Source organism: Macaca mulatta, chromosome 2 (genome assembly GCF_049350105.2).
Source record: "Macaca mulatta isolate MMU2019108-1 chromosome 2, T2T-MMU8v2.0, whole genome shotgun sequence".
Classification (NCBI taxonomy): Eukaryota; Metazoa; Chordata; class Mammalia; order Primates; family Cercopithecidae; genus Macaca; species Macaca mulatta.
In genome coordinates this window covers 44,843,215-44,860,685 of record NC_133407.1, presented here as the reverse complement: position 1 = coordinate 44,860,685, position 17,471 = coordinate 44,843,215, and the positions used below count along the sequence as shown (strand labels likewise).

Genomic DNA, 17,471 nt, shown 5'->3' with positions numbered 1-17,471 from the left:
GCAGCCAATCCTCGCGCCGCTCGGCCCGCGCCGCTGCCGCCTCCCGCCCGCGGCCGGGGCGCTGCCTGAGGCGGCTAGGACGTCCCACCCCGCCCCGGCCCCGGCCCCGCCCCGCAGTAGCCTCGGGGGCTCCCTCAGCCCGGGTCAGAGGAAGCGAGAAGTACGTCTAAAAATCTGAAGGTTTAGTCGCACGCACTTTTAGAACAATAGCAAAGGCGGGCGTCCCCGCGCCGCAGGTTGCTTAGGAGGAGGACTGGGTTTCCTGGGCGTTCCTGGGCGCCGGGACGCTGAGAAGATGCTACCCGCGGCGGGCGGGCGCGGAGAGCACGAAAAAGACTCCAGTCGGCCCGCGGCGTCCTCTTCGAGGGAACTTAACCGTCCCCTCCCCGAACTGCCTCCCCGACCGTCCCCAGGCGTTCTCTGGGCTCTGTGACGTTCCTACAGGACGCTCTCTGGGCTCTGTGACGTTCCTACAGGACGCTCTGCGGGCGATCGCGCGGGGCTCCCACCGTGTACACGGTGCACTGCTGTTCCGAGAACGTCCTCGCTTGGCTCCTTTAAAGGATTCAACCGGGAGCCTCGGGTCAATGGGAATTCCGTTCTAAATATGCCAGTGAATGGAGTATAATTTTTCTCCGGATTCAGTTGAATTTATCAATGAAATCTAAATACGTGCTTTCCCAAGGGCCCTGGCAACTGAAAGCTCCCAGCTTTTGCCCAGACGCTCCTACTCTTAACCCACAGGAAATGGACACTCGTGGAGGGTCCACGCCTGTGTAGCGTAGCCGGCTTTTCATCTCCCCTGTAGAGATCGCGGCCCTTGGGCGGAGCTGAGGGTGCCGATAGCGTTTTCCTCCGCAAGATGGAGCTGACGAGTACGGGGCCCTCAGACTCACTGACAGGATGAATGACTTAATAGGAATTTGCACAGAAGGTACGGGGTGGGGCGGGGAGGGGGGGTCTGTTGTTGTTTTTATTTATTTTTATTTTATTTTATCTTTAGAAAAAAAGCGCTGCTTCCGTTTTATTAGCAAATAAAAATTATGGAGAAATGTAACAGCCAGCTTATTGTTTGGAATGATGAATTATAATCTCTCTGGAAGTTTAAACAGCCTGCAAATGGATAAATTTTTCTTTTTCCTCATTTTTCTTACCAAAGCAAGAAATAATGAATTATATCTCCCACAAATGGAAAAGTGGTAAAATACATTACTATGAAGTGCTTTTTTTCACGCTTGAGAAGCTAAATTTATAATTATGACATTGAAAATAACCAAAATCCATTTACCTTTTGAGCTAATGACACCAAAAGATTTGTAGAAGCATTTTGGAGAGTTTGGCATGAAATCAGTATTAGAAATAGCAAAGCACCATGCAAGCAGACTGGAATGCACTTCTTTAAATCATAGGCAAGATTGAAAGAACTAAAGAATGGAAGTAGTTGCCGGGCGCGGTGGCTCACGCCTATAATCCCAGCACTTTGGGAGGCCGAGGCAGGCGGATCACGAGGTCAGGAGATCGAGACCATCCTGGCTAACACGGCGAAACCCCCTCTCTACTAAAAATACAAAAAAAATTAGCCGGGGGTGGTGGCTGGCGCCTGTAGTCCGGGCGGCTCGGGAGGCTGAGGCAGGAGAAAGGCGTGAACCCGGGAGGCGGAGCTTGCAGTGAGCCAGTGAGCCGAGATTCCGCCACTGTACTCCAGCATGGGCGATAGAGCGAAACTCCGCCTCAAAAAACAAAAAACAAAAAACAAAAACAAAAAAAAAACATGGCAGTAGTTAACTATTTTCAACTCATTACAAATATAACTACAGGTTAGAGGAGACCTAAAATACTGGTAGAGTTCATAACAGGCTTTTACATTCAGGTAAAATGGAAGATATTTAGCATGAAACAAAACCTGTCCACTTCATTTACATTATGTGTGTGCATGTATGTGTGTGTGCTAATAATAAGCGTGCTTTGATAACTAATTACCTGGCACACAAAGAAAAAGTGGTAAAGAAGAATATTATGAAATAGTGTTTCAAACAGATTGGCTGCTGTCAAGGATTTGTAGTTTGTATGTGTTTATTAATTTTTTGAGACGGAGTCTTGCTCTTGTCGCAGGTTGGAGTGCAGTGGCTCGGATCTTGGCTCACTGCAACCTCCGCCTCCCGGGTTCAAGCAATTCTCCTGCTTCACCCTCCCAAGTAGTTGGGATTACAGACGCAAGCCACCACGTCCAGCTAATTTTTGTATTTTTTAGTAGAGATGGGGTTTCACCATGTTGGCCAGGCTGGTTTTGAACTCCTGACCTCAGGTGATCCGCCCAGCTCGGCCTTCCAAAGTGCTGGGATTACAGGCATGAGCCACCACGCCCAGCCTGTAGTTTGTATATGTTTAATGGTCATTAATATGACTTTCATATTTAGTGCTTTGTGGTTTTCCAAATAAGGATTTAAATAGAAATATATAATTCAGTGAGCAGTTTTGAAACGCATGACTAGTTCAGTATAGTAACTAGATCCAACAGATTTCAGTTTGGTGACATTTTTACATTCTACTCCAAAACATGGAAACTATTTATTTCTCTGATATATGGTAAGTTGAGCATTACCTGGAAGAGAAAATCCTGTGTGTACTGAGAACCACTGGCCTACCAAGTATGAGCAGATGAAATATAAAATTTAATTACAGTTACATTCTCTGTCAGTTTATTTTACTCTAAGTTTCTCCTTTGAAGGAGAAGTTACTTTGCTAGATAAAATACAGAGTGCCCACCTAAATTTAAGTCCAGATAGATGATGGATATTTTTTTGGTATACATTCCATGCAATATCTGGGACATAGCTACTCCGCCACAATTATTCTTGTCTGTTTGAAATTCAAATTTAACTAGAAATCTTGTTTTTGTTTTTGTTTTTTTGGAGACGGAGTTTCAATCTTGTCTCCCAGGCTGGAGTGCAATGGTGCGATCTCAGCTCACTGCAACCTCTGCCTCCTGGATTCAAGCGATTCTCCTGCCTCAGCTTCCAGAGTAGCTGGGATTACAAGTGTGTGCCACCACACTTGGCTAATTTTTGTATTATTAGTAGAGACAGGGTTTCACCATGTTGTCCGGGCTGGTCTCAAACTCCTGACCTCAGGTGATCCACCTGTCGCAGCCTCCCAAAGTCCTGGGATTATAGGCATGAGCCACTGCGCCCAGCCTATCTTGTATTTTTATTTGCTAAATCTGACAGCCCTACCTGTAGAGGATACTTAGGAATTCCACAGTAATAATAAAGATCTCTTATAAATAATTAACTAAGTCCTGGGCTCCGTACTACTTGCATAGTGTGATTTATTTCTCAATCTTTACAAATACCCTAATTAGGAGGTACTGTTTCCCTAATTTTGTAAATGAGGGAACTGCATTTACAAAATGGTAATTAATTTTGTAATTAATTCTCTAATTACAATTACTGAAATTAGAGAAATTAACTCATCCATGGTTAAGAAGCTAGCAAATGACAGCACCTGGATTCAAATACCCACCTCTCCTCCACCACCTAATACTATTAATACCACCACAGTAGGCCAGGCGAGGTGGCTCATGCCTGTAATCCCAGCACTTTGGGAGGCTGAGGAGGGCGGATCACGAGGTCAGGAGTTCAAGACCAGCCTGGCCAACATGATGAAACCCCGTCTCTACTAAAAATACAAAAATTAGCCAGTCACAGTGGGGGGCGCCTGTAATCCCAGCTACTTGGGAGGTTGAGGCAGAATTGCTTGAACCAGGAGGCGGAGGTTGCCGTGAGCCTAGATCATGCCACTGCATTCCAGCCTGGGTGACAGAGCAAGACTCCATCTCAAAAAAAAAAAAAAAAAGCAGAATGTTGAGTTACTGAAGCTGGGTGTGTGGAAAAAAAAAGAAGTAACTTTTTTTTGAGACAGGGTCTTGCCCTGTTTCCCAGGCTGGAGTGCGGTGGTGCAATCATAGCTCACTGTAGCCTCCACTTCCTATACTCAAATGATTCTCTTGCTTCAGCCTCCTGAGTAGCTAGGACTACAGGCATGCCACCATATCTGGCTAATTATTATTATTATTATTATTATTTTTTTGAGATGGAGTCTCCCTTTGTTGTCCAGGCTGGAGAGCAGGGGTTCAATCTCGGCTCACCACAACCTCCATCTCCCAGGTTCAATTGATCAATTGATTCTCCTGCTGCAGCCTCCTGAGTAGCTGGGACTACAAGTGCGCGCCACCATGCCCAGCTAATTTTTGTATTTTTAGTAGAGACGGGGTTTCACTCTGCTGGCCAGGCTGGTCTCGAACTCCTACGACCTCCTGACCTCATGATTCGCCCACTTTGGCCTCCTAAAGTGCTGGGATTACAGGCGTGAGCCACCAGGCCTGGCCACATTTGGCTAATTTTTATTTTGTTTTGGTAGAGATGGGAATCTCACTACATTGTCCAGGCTGGTCTTGAACTTCTGGCTTCACTTCAAGCGATCCTCTTGAGTTGACTTCCCTAAATATGGAATTACAGGTGTGAGCCACTGTGCCTGGCCAAAAAGCAGCTTTTTATCTGAGGAAGACTAGCCCCTTTAAATTATCAGGCCCAGAGAGTCATTGAAATTAAATCCATGGAATGAAACTCCTCCTTGAACTAAATCATTATCTCTTGAAGCCACTTCATTTCTGTAAACCAGTGAATTCCTGATGAACAACTTTTGCAGTTGTCCTTTTCTCCTGATTCATCCTTTTTTCTTTAAAAACTTAAGCCTCTCTTTTGTTCCCTGGAGCACTCGCCAAGGCAACCTGGAAATGTGTCCTGGGCTGCACTTCTCAACCTTGGCCTAAATAAACTCTCTATATTAATTTTGCCTAAGCGTCTTCCTTTTAGATCAACAGGTAATGGGTACATGAGGTTCATTATACTGTGTTTGCTTTGTATATGCTTGAAATTTTTCATAATAGAATGCTTTTAAAAATTGGAGCAGATGTGAAAAAGATATTGGGGACAAAGGATGGCCAATTTTCCTGATACACATTTTCGTGGTTCTTTTATTTGAAAAAATAACCAAAAGAAGGTGTAAATTTGGCTGGGCGTAGTGGTGCATGCTTGGAATCCCAGCTACTTGAGAGACTGAAACACAAGAATCACTTGAACCCAGGAGGCAGAGGTTGCAGTGAGCTGAGAGTGAGATGGTCTCAAAAATAAAAAGAGGGTATAAATTTAACACTTTTAAAAGGAGATATTTTAAAAAGCTGACGTCATAGGAAACAGATAATTCTGGGGACATAAGAGAATTGTTCTTGTATTCTAAATAGTGACCGCAGGAAAATTTAAGAAGTTACTTTATCCGTAAGATAAGTTGATTATATATCTGTAATCAACATATAGATATGTATGTATGTATCTATATACACACTCATATATATACATACATATATATATTAGGCACAATCAGTGACATGAAGAAAATTATTGGAATTTAAAAATATAGTTGCTAAAATTAAAAAATCAATATAAGGACTGAACAGAGAGGTCCATGGAATCTCCTAAAGCATAAAGCAGAAAGATAAAAGGAAATGAGAATATTTTTAGAAGTCCAAACACATACAGGGTTAATCCAGGAAGGATGCTGTTCAACTAATAGTTCCTGGATTGACACTTTGTATGTTTTCAGAAGAAAGACAAGAAAATTCAGGGGAGAATATAATGAGAGAAATAATAGAAGAAAGTTCCCCAGAGATAAGGACAGGAGTCTTCAGCCTGAAAATGTATGCTGGTGCCAGGCATAAGAAATAAAAATAGACCCATACTTAACCATAACCTTTTGATTTTACAGTACAGAAAATACTAATAGAAGATCCCGAAGGCTTCCAGAGAACAAACAACAGGCCAACTACAACAGAACAAATGTCTGAACAGCACCAGTCTTCCCATTACACTCAGGGCCAGAAGACAGTGGAGTGCCGCCTTTAGAGGAATAAGTCTCAGAATACCATATCCAGTCAAGCTGCCACACATATTCAGACATGTCAGAACTCAGGAAACTCATGTCTCATAAAGTTTTTCTGAAAAAAAAAAAAAAAATCAATTAAGAGTGGGCCAGTAAAAAGGCAAAGGAATCCAAGAATGAGAAAAACTTGGGATCCAAGAAAAACTAGTCCTAACCCAGGAGTGCAATGTCAGGCAGGCCTAGAATGACAGCTGTCTGGCAGGCCAAGCGAGCAACTGGTTTCCAACAGAGAACAATGCCTGCAAGCAGAAAGTGGAGTCCGTGCCACGGAGCGTGGGATTAAGATCCTGGATAAATTTAGTCCTATGATGAAGGCATGTGCTGCTTTTGTTAAGAAGCAAAAGGAAAAGCAATGAAAAACAGCAGAAAACTATGTTACAGATATAAAGCACATTAATTGAGTGTTTGAAGATGTAATCATTCAGCCCTGGTGTTTGATGCATCCTCTTTCTAGTGGCATAGATTACTGATAGAGATTTACCTTTTCTAACTGATGCACTTTGTTCTGCAGTGAATCCTATTTACATAATCAAAACAATATAATTGCAGTTTATTGACTTTAAATACTTAGGATCAGCAGAATGACCAGTCATACAGCAAAATGTCCATGTTATAAACTCTGACAATACAAAAGTACTGGTGGAGCTGACAGAGGCAGGAGGTCTATAGAGAAGTGAGAGTTGAAGGAAGATGTGGAAATGTTCATTTCTTTTTCATACATAATAAGGAGTTTAGAGATCCTATTTAAAGACAGGGGCCAGGCGTAGTGGCTCACGCCTATAATTCTAACACTTTGGGAGGCCAAGGCAGGTGGATCACTTGAGGCTGGGAGTTCGAGACCAGCCTGGCTAACGTGATGAAATCCCGTCTCTACTAAAAATGCAAAAATTAGCCCTGTGTGGTGGTGCACACCTGTGATCCCACCTACTCAGAAGCTGAGGCAGGAGAATCACTTGAACCTGGGAAGCAGAGGCTGCAGTGAGCTGAGATGGCACTACCACACTCCAGCCAGGGCAACAGAGAGAGACTCTGTCTCAAATAAATAAGATGGTGGAGCTGGAAGTAAAAGTTTTAAAATTGTAAATATCACCAACAGAATAACAAAATAGTACTATGATTAACAAAATATAAATGGAGGATAAAGTGGAACAATACACAAATAGCTCATTTATCATAACAGAGACTTAATAGTGCTTGGAATTGACTAATAGAAAAATAGGTATATAAGCATGTTGCTTAGAGCCAAAGAGAGAGCAGATGAAATAAAACTGGAAAGGATTGAAAGATCTTGGATATTTTTCTGGGGGATATAGGCAGGATATAAGTACTTTTCATTCTTAGTCCTTTTGTACTTTGATTTTTTTTAAATTATGTATATGTTGTATTACTTTGATGGTTTAAGTAAAGTGGTTGGGAAAAATGGACTTAAGCTGGCTCCTCCTATTATGAACTCTGAGCCCCACAATTCCTAACTGCATATTTTTTTCCTCCTTAAAGATTTAAGTTCACGCTTGTAATCCCAGTACTTTGGGAGGCTGAGGTGGGAGGATCACCTGAGGTTAGGAGTTCAAGACCAGCCTGGCCAACATGGTGAAACCCCGTCTCTACTAAAAGTACAAAAATCAGTCTGATGTGGTGGCAGGCGCCTGTTATCCCCGCTACTCAGGAGGTTGAGGCAGGAGAATCACTTGAACCCAGGAGGTGGAGGTTGCAGTGAGTGGAGGTCATGCCACTGCACTCCAGCCTGGGCAACAGAGCAAAACTCTGTCTCAAAACAAAAACAAACAAAAAATTAGCCAGGCGTGGTGGTGGGCTGTAACCCCAGCTACTTAGGAGGCTGAGGCAGCAGAATTGCACAAACCTGGGAGGCGGAGGTTGAGGTGAGCTGATATCACAGCATCGCACTCCAGCCAAAAAAAAAAGAAAGAAAAATTAAGTTATTTAGTAACAGGATAAGAAAATTTAAATAAACTGAGTTACTAGCTACTAGGTGAAACCAAATGAAATTTTGACCTATGAAGATAGCAATTTCTTTTTTTTTTTTTTTTTTTTTTTTTTTTGAGACGGAGTCTTGCTCTGTAGCCCGGGCTGGAGTACAGTGGCCGGATCTCAGCTCACTGCAAGCTCTGCCTCCCGGGTTTATGCCATTCTCCTGCCTCAGCCTCCGGAGTAGCTGGGACCACAGGCGCCCGCCACCTCGCCCGGCTAGTTTTTTGTATTTTTAGTAGAGACGGGGTTTCACGGTGTTAGCCAGGATGGTCTCGATCTCCTGACCTCGTGATCCACCCGTCTCGGCCTCCCAAAGTGCTGGGATTACAGGCTTGAGCCACCGCGCCCGGCCTGAAGATAGCAATTTCATATCATTCAACTTATTGTATGCTCTTCTCATTAAAAAGTATAAATGGGGCCAGGCACGGTGGTTCATGTCTATAATTCTAGCACTTTGAGAGGCTGAGGCAGGAGGATTGCTTGAGCGCAGGAGTTCAAGACCAGCCTCGGCAACATAGTGAGACCTCATCACTGAAAAAAAAGTATGAATGAAGCCAAAACCACAGTAGCTATGGACTCTTGTATACTATATACTTAGTATTTTATATTGATTTTTCCATCTAACTAAAAATATAATTTTTAAACCCCACAGAGTTGTGTCAAAAACACAAAATTATTTTTAATTATAGAAGGGACTAAGATATCAATCTCCAGTGAGTTTTGATTTACTTTTGATTAATATGTCAGTTACAGAACAATCTGCAAATTTAACTCAAATTTGAAATATTATTATTATTTATTATTATCGAGTAGCTTCCTGAGCCAGAGTAGGCTTGCACAGCCTCCCTCAAATGTGAATTTGTTTATTTATTTATTATTTATTTTTTTATTTTTTTGAGGTAGAGTCTTGCTCTGTCGCCAGGCTGGAGTGCAGTGGTGTGATCTCAGCTCACTGCAACCTCTGCCTCCTGTGTTCAAGCGATTCTCCTGCCTCAGCCTCCCGAGTAGCTGGGACTACAGGCATGCGCCACCATGCCCAGTTTTGTTTTTGGCTTCATTTATACTTTTTTTTTTTTTCAGTGATGAGGTCTCACTATGTTGCCCAAGATGGTCTTGAACTCCTAATTTTTGTATTTTTAGTAGAGATGGGGTTTCACCATGTTGGCTAGGATGGTCTCAATCTCTTGACCTTGTGATCCGCCCGCCTGGGCCTCCTAAAGTGCTAGGATTAAAGGTGTGAGCCACTGCGCCCAGCCTCAAAAGTGAAATTTAAAATGAAGGTATCTATTAAATTGTCAGGCCCCTTGGACCTGTAATATTCTGAAATAATACATACTACAGTTTTTCTATATACTTCTTTTGTGAAGAGCACTGACTCAAGATGGGCCAGAAAGAATTTCCTTCTGGAAGGACAAAGCAGACCAAAGAATGATGTCTTATGCTTCATCATTGTTTGTTTTTAATTTTGTTTTTCCTTATTTAAGTTGCCTCTTGAGATTTATCAATGTTTTACAGCACCTTGAAGGTATTTGAGTCTCAAAATAGCCCTAGGGCCGGGCACAGTGGCTCACGCCTGTAATCCTAGCACTTTGGAAGGCTGGGGGGGGGGTGGATCACCTGAGGTTGGGAGTTCAAGACCAGCCTGGCCAACATGGTGAAACCCTGCCTCTAATAAAAATACAAAATTAGCTGAGTGTGGTGGAGTGCACCTGTTATCCCAGCTACTCGGGAGCCTGAGCAGGAGAATCACTTGAATCTGGGAGGCGAGGTTGTAGTGAGCTGAGATTGTGCCACTGCACTCCAGCCTGGGTGACAGAGTGAGACTCTGTCTCAAAAAAAGAAACAAAAAATTTCTTTTTTTTTTTTTTTTGGATAAAACTCAAATGCTCCTGCCAAATATGAGGCGTTTGATTCCCTACTCAAGAATCCTTCATAAGTCTTATCATCCTAAACTCGACAATTTATTTCTGATTGTCATCATGAAGAACAATTTATTTCTCATGAAGAAAAGCTACCAAGGATGTGTAGCTTTTCGTTCACATTATGATTCTTAACATGGTAGTAGGTTAAGCATGTCTTATCCACTCCTAGATCTTCAGGGAAGGGTCCCTCCAGATGAGTTGGCTTAAGCCCCTCTGTTCATGGATGAGGAAACTGAGGCCCAGAGGGACTGAGAAACTGAGTCTACACAGAAATTCAATGAGATGCATAAAATGAGACCAGAGCTCAGCTCCTAGTGGGGCTTTCTTTCTGTTATTCTGTGCTTTTTTTTTTCTTTTTCTATTTTTAACCTCACCATCATGCAATATGCCCATGTACCGTGCCATTTCTTTAACTCAGAAACTCACTATCAAATTCGATCAAAATTTTCAAACTCTCCATACATTAAATATCAGTACTTTAAAAAATTATCTGGACGCAGTGGCTCATGCCTGTAATCCCAGCACTTTGGGAGGGTGACGTGGGCTGAACATCTGAAGTCAGGAGTTCCAGACCAAATTGGCCAACATGGCAAAACTCTATTTCTACTAAAAATACAAAAATTAGCTGGGCGTGGTGGCAGGCCCCTGTAATCCCAGCTGCTGGGGAGGCTGAGGCAGGAGAACCACTTGAACCTAGGATGCAGACGTTCAAGATGGGCCAGAAAGAATTTCCTTCTGAAAGGGCAAAGCAGATCAAAGAATGATGTCTTATGCTTCATCATTGTTTGTTTTTGATTTTGTTTTTTGAGCCAAGATTGCACCAGCCTGGGTGACAGAATGAAACTCCATCTCAAAAAAAAAAAAAAAAACCAAAAAAAAAGTCTAAAATGTACTTTTGTAAACCTGAAAAATCATGATTTTTTTTTTTTTTTTTTTTTTTTTTTTGTGAGACAGGGTCTCACACTATTGTCCAGACTGGAGTGCAGTGGCATGATCACAGCAGATTGCAGCCTCAACTTCCCAGGCTCCAGTGATCCTCCCACCTCAGCCTCCCAAGTAGCTGGGACTACAGGTGTACACCACCAGACCTGGCTAATTTTTTTTTTTTTTTTTTTTTTTGTAGAGATGGGGATCTTGCCTTGTTGCCCAGGGTGGTCTTGAATTCCTGAGCTCAAGTGATCCACCTGCCTTGGCCTCCCAAAGTGCCTGGTCGATCATGATTCTTTAATAGTCTATGATTTTAAAAGCCCTTCATTGGTCTGGGATAATGAAGGTAAAGAAAATACTTCCCATATCTTGAAGTCTAGGGCATCCTTCTATGAATAAGGAAATGTTGCCTAAAAGAAAAGTAGGACCTGTCTTTCGCATCCCATCTTTATGTGAACAAAGATGGCTCACACACAGTGATCGGAACTCATTCCTTCTATTCCAACAAGTCATGGGCTTCTGGTGTGTCTGCTAGACAATGCTCAGCGGAAAGTTGGAGCAATTCAAAATTTGAATTCAATTTCCTAGTTGCTAGGATTGTGTTATCTGATTTTATTAAGAAATAACCGATGGAGCAGTGTGAAGAGCGGAGAATGACCCCCCAGACCAACCAAAGCTCACGACCCGCTGCATCCCGCGCCCTGCGCCTGTCCTGCCAATGCTGCCACCATGCCCAAGAGAAAGGCTGGAGGGGATGTTAAAGGAGATAAAGCCAAGGTGAAGGATGAACCACAAAGAAGATCTGCGAGGCTGTCTGCTAAACCTGCTCCTCCAAAGCCAGAGCCCAAGCCTAAAAAGGCCCCTGCAAAGAAGGGAGAGAAGGTACCCAAAGGGAAAAAGGGAAAAGCTGATCCTGGCAAGGAGGGGAATAACCCTGCAAAAAATGGAGATGCCCAAACAGACCAGGCACAGAAAGCTGAAAGTGCTGGAGATGCCAAGTGAAGTGTCTGCATTTTTGATAACTGTGTACTTCTGGTGACCATACAGCTTGAAATACTATTTTTTTAATCAAGTTTTATAAAAAATGCGTAATTCTGTTTTACCTTTTTTTAAAAAAAAAAAAAAAAAAAAAAACTTTGTTGTGAGCACACAGAACACTTCATTGTTGTTTTAAGGGGGTGGGGCATATGTCCCTAACAGAATGTCGCTGAAGCTGGATTGATGTGGGGAAAACACCTTTCCCTCCTAGTTTTGAGAGACTTCCTCTTGGCTCCCAGGAGGAGGGATTCCCTGACTTTGACACACATGGCCCCTTGGCACAAAAGCCTTGTGGTATGGAAAAACAAATTCGTTTTTATATCCTCTTCTCCCTTGCCACCTTTCAGCACAGGCTTAACTCCCTTAAACCCAGACATCTGTTGAGACCTGACCCCCAGTCATTGTTTACCAGTGTGTCAGGCAATCTGGACTTTCCGGTGATGCCACTGAGATGGCACCCCTCAAAAGAGCAGTGGTTCCACGTCTAGATTGTGGATCTTCAGATAAATTCTGCCATTTGCATTTCACTTTCTGAAAGTCAGGATTGGCTCCTGAAAAGTTCTTAAACAACATGCTAAACGTGAAATGTCAACCCTCACTCTATACTCTTCCTGTTCAGAGCATCGGATGAAGACCTCATTGGGTTTTATAGTGGCTTCCTGATTTTTGGTAATCCATTAAAGAAGGGAGTTTGAAAGTTGTTATAGGCCGGGCGCGGTGGCTCCCACCTGTAATCTCAGCACTTTGGAAGGCTGAGGTGGGCAGATCACAAGGTCAGGAGATCGAGACCATCCTGGCTAATATGGTGAAACTTCGTCTCTACTAAAAATCAAAAAAATTAGCTGGGTGTGGTGGCAGGCGCCTGTAATCCCAGCTACTCTGGAGGCTGAGGCAGGGGAAACACTTGAACCCAGGAGGCGGAGGGTTGCAGTGAGCCAAGATCACGCCACTGTGCCACTGTACTCCAGCCTGGGTGACAGAGCGAGACTCTGTCTCAAAAAAAAAAAAAGAAAAAAACCCAAGAAAGTTGTATACTGGTAACCATTGTCTGCCTAGGTCCTGCCTGAAATACCATGATTGTTTATGGAAAGTATCTTTAATAAAGCTGGATACAGTTTGGCTTGGGGTAAAAAAAAGAGAAATAACTGACTTAACATTATTTAAATAATTCATTTTCCTTTCAGGTTGACTTTTTGTTTTTAGCGGAAAATAATTGTGTCAGAGAAGTGACTACGTTCTTTTAAACAGGAACTACCTTTCACAATCTTATTATGAGGAACATGAGGGAAATTTTAAATGTCTAGGCAATATCACAACAATATTTCCTAAGAGACTTGATAATGTCTCCAGGGGCATGGGAATTCAAGTTCTTTGATTCTAGTTATTGTGTTGCAACTGACTCACTCTAAGATCATAGCTTAATTACTTTTACATAAATCACTATCTCTAATGCATTGTATACAAGTACATAACTCTACCTTACTGGGAATATTATGAGGAAAATTATCTTTTGTTTAAATGTTGGTTTGGGAGTTAGGAAATATCCATGAATACATATTATGTTTCAACTACCTGCAAATCACATAAGCTTGTATTAGTCAATTATTTTTCCATAGCAGAAAACAGAAAGCAGAATTAAATTGACTTATACAATAAGGGAATCAGCTGGGCATGGTGGCTCATGCATGTAATCCCAGGACTTTGGGAGATTGAGGCAGGCGGATCACTTGAGGTCAGGAGTTTGAGACCAGCCTGGCCAACATGGTGAAACTCTGTCGCTACTAAAAATACAAAAAAAAAAAAAAATTAGTTGGGCATGGTGACAGGTGCCTATAATCCCAGCTGCTTGGGAGGCTGAGGCAGGAGAATTGCTTGAGCCTGGGAGGCAGAGGTTGCAGTGAGCCAAGATCACACCAACTACACTCCAGCCTGGGTGACAGAGTGAGACTCCATCTCAGAAAAAAAAAAAAAAAAAAGGGAAATTTACAGGGGTGAATATTGCTGAAAACTCTAGAGGTTACTGGCTTCAGGAAAGTTTTGATCCAACGCCCCAATGATATGAACAAATCCTGAACTCCTGCTTTCCATTTATTGGTTTTTATCACCTCAGGGTTAATTTCCAGAAGCTTCAGAGCCTACATGCTTTCAGGTTCAAATCCAATAGAAAAGAGAGACTTAGCATAATCAATAGCTTAAAAAAATTTTTTTTTTTTTTTTTTTTTTTTTTTTTTTTTTTGAGGCGGAGTCTCGCTCTGTCGCCCAGGCTGGAGTGCTGTGGCCGGATCTCAGCTCACTGCAAGCTCCACCTCCCGGGTTCCCACCATTCTCCTGCCTCAGCCTCCCGAGTAGCTGGGACTACAGGCGCCCGCCACCACGCCCGGCTAATTTCTTTTTGTATTTTTAGTAGAGACGGGGTTTCACCGTGTTAGCCAGGATGGTCTCGATCTCCTGACCTCGTGATCCGCCCGTCTCGGCCTCCCAAAGTGCTGGGATTACAGGCTTGAGCCACCGCGCCCGGCCAAAAAATTTTTTTTGAGGCAGAGTTTTGTTGTGTCACCCAAGATGGAGGGCAGTGGTGCCATCATGGCTCACTGCAGCCTCAGCCTCCTGGGCTCAAGGGGTCTCTTGACTCAAGAGTCTTTCTTGAGTCTCTTGAGTCCAGGTGCATACCTCCACACCTGGTTAATTTTTAATTTTAATTTTATTTTGTAGAGATGGGATCTTGCTATGTCGCCTAGGCTGGTCTCAGACTCCTGGCCTCAAGTGATCATCTTGCATCAGCATCCCAAAGTGCTGGGATTACAGGTGTGAGCACTGCCCTGACTTGGTTAGTGTGTTCATCCTAAACTAATCATTAAAGACCAGACAGATGGAACGTGTTGATTGAGTCAAGCCCAACAGGATCTAATCTTGACCTTGGGGGTGGAGTCAGTGTCCCTTGAATACATCATGCAGAAATTTGGAATAGTGTCAAAAAGAGGGAAGGCAAGATAAATCCTAAAACTTTCTATTTATAATATTTATTTATTTATTTATTTATTACTTTTTTAGATTTTTTGAGACGGATTCTTGCTCTGTTGCCCAGGCTGGAGTGCAATGGCGCAATCTCGGCTCACTGCAACCTCTGACTCCCTGGTTCAAGCGATTCTCCTGCCTCAGCCTCCCAAATAGCTGATATTACAGGCACCTGCCATCATGCCCAGCTAATTTTTTGTATTTTTAGTACAGACGTGGTTTCACCATGTTGGCCAGGCTGGTCTTGAACTCCTGGTCTTGATCCACTCACCTCAGCCTCCCAAAGTACTGGGATTACAGGTGTGAGCCACTGCACCTGGCCACAACCTTCTATTTAAATGCCTTTAATAACTAGCATTTCAACCTAGAGTCATTCATGCATTTGTTAACCCACTCAACAAACATTCAGGGTTCACTGTGTGCAAGGTCTTGACTCCATTTCCAGGCTCCTCTTTAAGAGCAAGCACCAAGAACTTGTCCTCAGACTGAAAACAGAATTATGAGAGCGATTAGGAAAACAGGCTTCCCAAAAACTTCCATATTTTTAGGCTGGTTCCTTACATTTTCAGGTATCTAGGAAAGGAAGAGAAACAACCATCCACCTTCCCACAAGCCCTACCCAAGCATATCCTCCGAACCTATTCTCAGCCCCTCTTTAAGCCTCGTGGTCTATATATTCACTAAGATCCTTTCTGGATACAAGATATACAATGATATTGTGATTTGACATTGACATTTAAAAACAGACTCTTGTTTTGCTTTGTTTTGTTTTGAATGTCCAAGGAAAGATAAGCACATTCTAGTCTTGAAAGAGATCACCCTTTACCTAGGTTAAGAAGAGGGGTAATTAGAGCATTTAGTGGTTGGACTTAGGTTCCCACGTGCCGCCTAAGTCCTATGTGGAGCTAGATCAGACAACTCAACCTCTCTAGCATGTGGGTTATACAAAATGAGAAAGAACAGGAAATGCTCGTATATATTTTGGATGTTGCCACTGGCTGAGCAGGAAGCTGCAAGAGAGATAACAGATGATTAAGGCCTCTCCCCAGGCCCCTTTGGGAAAGCAGCCTTTGGGAAAACACGTGTAGAAAATGAGAGACAAGTACCACTGAAATGCTTCAACCATGCTTTGTCCATGTCTGCGCTGTTTACAAAGCATTCTGAAATAACCAAATGAAGTTGCTCCACATCCAGAAAGGTCCTGGTGATTGTACAGTGGCCTGGTGTTAAGTGCAGCTTTTTTTTTTTTGGTGCTAAACCTGTAGACCCTGAGAATAAATCCATATGTATTTCCTTTTCTTGGGGAAAGAAATGTTCTGGCACTCAGCAGGATGTCCTGATCCTCTTTGTAAGGCTTTGGTGCTTGTTCCAGTGTTCCAGGTTGAGGGCAGGCACACCTAAAGTAAAGGTAGAAAGTGAGAGAAGAACTGAAAAAGGGAGGCCAAGTTGGAAAACTCAAGAAAGACAATAGCAGGCCTGGGAACTCAATTTGGAAAATGATAGGAAGTAAAACGTCCTTTGATTCTCCCCAGGATTCAACTCGAAACCACAGTAAACATGTTAACAGGAGTCTTACACATAGTGCTGAGGGAGGAAATGGCAGTCCAGTACAAAGGTGGGATGTTATTTCTATGACAAATGAAAGTTGGCCCCCAAGAAACTCAAATCCTAGCTTCAGTGTGCATCTTGGCCTTGTGTTGTGTTCTGTGGGACATTACCCAACAGTATGGCTTCTGAACTGACACAGCCACTTACTGCCTGTGGCCTTTGGGGATGGACTTTTTCCAACAAGCTAGTACTAGCAGAGATTAACTTCCTTTTGTGGTTCCCAGATTTACATATAGAACTGATCCTCAAACTATTACTTTGGAAGTTAGAACAAAGTGTTGACTCGCTGAGTCTTTGTAAAGGGGGCTTAGTTACATGATGCCCTTCAGGCACTTCGGGCTTCTTAGATGTGCCAGTCTTTTAAAGTGAATGTGTTTTGATTTCTGGGGTTAACTTCGGGGTTGGAAGGCGGGTGCACACACCAAACAAAAGGCTTGTTGTCTTCATCATTTTTTTTCCAGGGACCCAGGAAATAAAGGTGCCTTCTTCTCACAGCAGTGGTCTGTCAGTCTTTTCTGGCAGCAATTGAGATTCTAAGGAAGCAGTTAATATGTCTGGTGCAATAAATGTGACTGGGAACTTCTGCCTGTCTCTTAACTATCCCCACCTCCTCTCCAGGCTCAGCACTTCCTTTAACACTGGGGTCAATGCTTAGGATAGGGTTGGTTTGACTCTATCCTGCCACTGCCTTGGCCTTAGTTTCCAGGTTTATAGTAACTGGTGTCTGCCTCACCTTCCTGTTCCTGGCTGACCCCTGCTCTGTTCCTAAGTCCCTGGTAATTACAGTCCCCTCCCAGTTTCTCAATGAGGTGGTTGTTCTCTGTCCCCACCAGTAACTAGATTCGCCTGGCCTGGAGTCCTAAACTCCTATGCCTGAGTCATTCCCATATATCTCAGATGTCCTTGGCATAGAATGACTTGCCCACTCACCTAACAAAGTATAAGAGTGTTCATATTTTCACTTTGGGCATAGAT

The 17,471-nt window shown here is 43.0% G+C and overlaps 1 long non-coding RNA gene and 1 pseudogene across 1 annotated transcript; both read left to right on the top strand.

Moving 5' to 3' along the window:
* Nucleotides 1-49: 49 nt before the first annotated feature.
* LOC114676261 (uncharacterized) lies at nt 50-7,421 on the top strand. The gene is made up of 2 exons (XR_003727133.2): nt 50-934; nt 5,824-7,421. It is a non-coding gene; the product is annotated as an uncharacterized LOC114676261 (long non-coding RNA).
* A 3,509-nt stretch (nt 7,422-10,930) lies between these two features.
* Nucleotides 10,931-13,391, top strand: LOC714857 (non-histone chromosomal protein HMG-17 pseudogene; annotated as a pseudogene).
* Nucleotides 13,392-17,471: the final 4,080 nt, after the last annotated feature.